The sequence below is a fragment of the Mandrillus leucophaeus genome, unplaced genomic scaffold (assembly GCF_000951045.1).
Source record: "Mandrillus leucophaeus isolate KB7577 unplaced genomic scaffold, Mleu.le_1.0 Scaffold127, whole genome shotgun sequence".
NCBI classification, from domain to species: Eukaryota; Metazoa; Chordata; class Mammalia; order Primates; family Cercopithecidae; genus Mandrillus; species Mandrillus leucophaeus.
In genome coordinates, this window is record NW_012101098.1 from 1,112,588 (window position 1) to 1,117,630 (window position 5,043).

A 5,043-nucleotide genomic window follows, 5' to 3' on the forward strand; every position below is an offset into this window, starting at 1 on the left:
TGTAACTGGATGGAGTCTGTATCAGTATCAATGGATACAATTGTTACAATTGATGCAATTGTTATAATTGACAACAATTGTTACAATTGTGTCAAATTTAACAACAGCCTAAATAACAGACAGAAAGACTTTCTCAAAAAAAAAAAAAAAAAAGAATTACAACAAATGAATCACACTCACTATTTTAATAAGAAACATCCTTGCAGTCCAAATAAAAGGGGGTTATATAAAATTAACACATGAATCTGACTCTGACTCATTATATCTAAGTTAGCCAAGTTTTACTCTTACTCGGTAGGTTGTGGTGTTTTTTGGGACTTTTCATGTGTCCCATTTCACTCTATTGCTAGGCAGCCTTAACTGTATTTTGATTGCATGCAGGGAACCTAACTGACAGCCTAGGTGTATGAAAAATGCAAGTTACACATTTTTCCATAGACTGTACCAACAAAATATATTCAGGGACTAAAAGAGCACATGGAGATGAAAATGTGCTTCCGGATTTGTTTTTAAAGTAGTTTGGATTTGATGTAGAGCAAACTCTAGTGAAATCTATGCATAATGCCGAGTTTCAAAATGTTATTATGGATTTCCATTTGAAGAAGTACAGGCTCATGGAAGGAATGATGTTCAGACAATGGCCATAGGTTCAGAAAAGGACAATCAAAGCAGGACTCCCAGAGAAATTACTGAGGCTGCAGTAGCAAAGATTATAGATGGTGATGCAGGAGGAGATAAACTATTCCATCCTGATTTATGACTTCAAATCTTCAAAAAATTTTTGGTCAAGAAAAGTGCTTTGAAATATTTAGTCTCAATAAGAAATAATTTATTAAGCAAACAACTCTGTGAAACCATTATTAGCCTCAAGGAATATATAGTCTACTTAGGGAAGAGTATAGAACAAATATATACGGTTTTTAAAATTTCAAATTCTATTTTGGATGCAGGGGGTTACATCTACAGGTTTGTTACAAGGGTATATTGTGTGATGTTGAGGTTTGGGGTCTGACGATCCCATCACCCAGGTAGAGAGATCAGCACCCAATAAGCAGTTTTTCAACTCTTGAACACTTCCATCACCTCTCTATTTTGGAGTCCCCAGTGTCGAATTTTTCTATTTTTATGTCCATGAGTACCGAAAGTTAGCTCCCGCTTATAAGAAGAACTTGCGGTATTTGGTTTTCTATGTCTGTGATAATGGCCTCCAGCTGCATCCATGTTGCTGCAAATGACATGATTTCATTATTTTAATGGCTGTGTAGTATTCCATGGTATAGATGTACCACGTTTTCTTTATCCAATGCACCATTGATGGGCACCTGGGTGGATTCCATGTCTTTGCTGTTGCGAATTGTGCTGTGACAAACATACAAGTGCAGTTGTCTTTTTTTTTTTTTTTTTTTTTGAGATGAAGCCTCACTCTGTTACCAGGCTGGAGTGCAGTGGCGCGATTTCGGCTCACTGCAACCTCCGCCTCCCGGGTTCAAGTGATTCTGCCTCATCTTCCCGAGTAGCTGGAACTACAGGCGTGTGCCACCATGCCCAGCTAATTTTTGTATTTTTGGTAGAAACGGGATTTCACCATGTTGGCCAAGATGGTCTCAATCTCTTGACCTCGTGATCTGCCTGCTTCAGCCTCCCAAAGTGCTGGGATTACGGGCGTGAGCCACCTTGCCTGGCCTGTGCAGTTGTCTTTTTGGTAGAATAAATTTGTTTTCCTTAAGGTAGAAAAAACATACATTTTTTTCAGAAATATATATTATATTTATGTGTATATAGATAATATAGACACACAATTAAATATTATAAGAAAGATAAATAACACATTACTAATACATTACTAATACAAAGGATGAAAATACATTACCAACAGGCAAAAACTTTATAAAAGGAAAATATTTAGATTAAATATTGAACATGGATAATGAATTCACAGGCAGAAATGTGGGCGACTAGGACAGAGTGCTTTGCACTCTGTGGATTCCTAAAAATGTTTAAGCAGGAACTGACCTAAGATGAGGTTTATTTGCATGGAATTGGCATGAAAATAGACATACAGCTGATAGGTATCGTTTTTCTAAGCTTGCATGTCGTGATAGAAACCTGTTCTTCTAAGAATATTTACTTTTGATGAAATATGACAAAGGCACAGTATTTTATTTGAGAGGAAATATAGCTTGTGAAAGTTTTAATGAAACTTTTGGCAGTTGCAGTCATCCTACTTCCTGCTGGTCCCATGAGTAAGTTAAAGAAACACCATGAATTCTGGTTTTTGGTTTTTGGGTTTGTTTGGGTTTTTTTTTCGGTAGAAAAAAAATCACTCCTACACAGATCACGAATTAGGTGGACACAGTAAACACACAGGTGATTTTTCACTTTACACATTTGGTTTCTATTGAACACGACATTGTCTCAATCATTTTCAATCCAACCAAGAAAAATGGCACCAAAAATATTTATTTTAACTCTAGTAACACAAGGAATTGAGTTACCCTGTTAACTAAAGAGAAATTATTAAAGAGTTTGGACCTCCTCATATGTACATGCAATTTCAAACCAAGAAAAGGATTAAACACTTTGTTAGTTGTTGTGTTTCTTAGAGCTGGGGTCTTGCTCTGCTGCCCTGGCTGGAATGCAGCGGTGTGATCATAGCTCACTGAAGCCTTGACTCCCTGGGCTCAAGCAATCTTTCTGACTCAGGATTTGACACTTTAATATATTTTAATAATAAGTTAATTTGAAATTGATTTCTAATGAAGATGAAATGAAATATTAGTAATTAGTACACATATTGGTTAAATTTAGTTTAGCCTAAAACAGCCTCCTGATGTATTTTAAGTTCATCCCAAAGGTTTCTGTCTACACAGTGAACTGGAACCTAAGCGGACATATAAAGAGACTGGAACTTCTTTTTGTGCCAATCCCCGTGTTTGGCCAATCAAAGGGAGCCAACTGTTTAAATCATATTCAAATAAGGTAGACACCCTGCTGTAACCAATCTGGCCATTCCTGTCCCCCACTTCTCTGTTCTGTACCTCATTCTCCTTTTTCTGTCCATAAATCTCACTTGACTATCCGGCTGTGCCAGAGACTCTCTGAGCCCCTGTGGTTTGGGAACTACCCGATTCATAAATCATTCTTTGCTGAATTAAACTGTTAAATTTAATATGCCTAAGGTTTTTCTTTTAACAACAGTATGCATATATATATACAGTGTATGTGTATATATGTGTGTATATGTATATAGTGTATTATATATGTGTATATATACCTAGTTTTACATATATGATTGTATATAGAATTCTACATATATAAGATATGTAAAATGATTCTAAAAATATATCAAAAATTCTGTATATAAATTCTATATGTGTATATAAAATTATATAACTGATACACATATATGTATATACATATCAGGTATAATTACTATTCACCTCAAAACTACAAATAACTGCTTCATTTATATCCCTGTCAGAGCCATATTAATGATACTAATATTAGTGGTAAATAAAAAGTAGAGCACTAAGAAATTAGTGAGTGTTACTAATGTTCTATGTTCAGATAAATACATCAAGTCATACATGCACAAGGGTAACAGATTTGTTACGATGAACTTCTCTGGGCTTTCAGCATGTCAACAAATATTGGAAACCCCCAAGTTGAGCATACATTTTGCAGTATATTTAAAAATTATAATTGCTAGACATAGCAGTTTTTTGCAAAGCATCTTGAGAGATTAGTGTTCTGAAGAACATGTTGAGGAAAATTTACATAAATGAATCCCTAGAGCTATGAAATGGTTTCTGTGAACATAATTCTATCCACTAATATTTAGTATACACCTCCCCTGTTATTTAGCTTGCAAGTTGCACTGGTGGCAAATATGAAAATATAATTTCTGTTTTTGAGGAATTCACAGACAAGGGAAGCATAAAGCCAAACTATCTAAAATAAATACAGTTGTAAGTGAAAAAGTTAAAGGGTACTTCTGTTTATAACAAAACTTGGAAAGTAGCATGAAATTGCTTATGAACCTTTTTCAAAGTGTTAGAATTTATTTCCTTCCCTCTCCTTTCCAAAAGCAAATTCACGAAGTTCATTTTTAAGCCTTATATACCCTAAATTATGTTGCTCATTTCAGAAACCTAAATCTATCTTGTACCCTCAATCTTGTCTCTTAAGCCTCCTTTTGCAATACATTATGCGGACCTCTTATACATTTCTCTAAGCATGCATTTTTGGATTTTGAAACTATTACTGAAAACTTCTCCTCCTCCTCCTCCTTTCTTCTACTCTCTTATATTACTTTCCTGCCAGCTCCCCTAGAGTTTGTTCCTCTCCTTTGGTCATCACATCCCAGAGTTTTATCTTGATTACACTCCTTGGGCACACTGCAAACTTCACTGGGAGAAATTCCAGCCCTTAGAGCACTGGCTGCTCCTCCTAGCAGTGTGCAGGAGGTGGTGCTAATACCTGGTGTGTTAAACAGACACTGCTATGGCTCAGAGCCAGTCTCAGGTGGAGATTCTTGTTCAAATTCCAAAATCGGCACTGAAAGGAAAATATAAAGTAGAAATAAGAATCTTGCCTCTGAAAAACACTGACTCTCCAGGTTAACCCAGGGATCAAGGACTCTCTCTGTTGCCCCCTGTAGCATGGAAGATATATATTATAAAGATAACTTTAAAATATTCTTTTGAACCAAAAATGTAAACTATTTCTCCGTTACATGAATATTTAGACAATTTCAGAATTAGCAAATGTATTTTCAATTACTGGGCTGTTTTACATTATTTCAAATGGAATCTTTTTGAAAATGCTCTTTGATTCTCTCCGGGATGTAGAAATACAATTTTATTCACAATCTTGGAGAATCACTTAATAATTCCAATACTTTGGCTGGGTGTGGTGTCTCACACCTGTAATCCCAGCACTTTGGGAGGCTGAGGCAGGTGGATCACGAGACCATCCTGGCTAACATGATGAAACCCCGTCTCTACTAAAAACACAAAAAATTAGCCGGACGTGGTGGTGGAT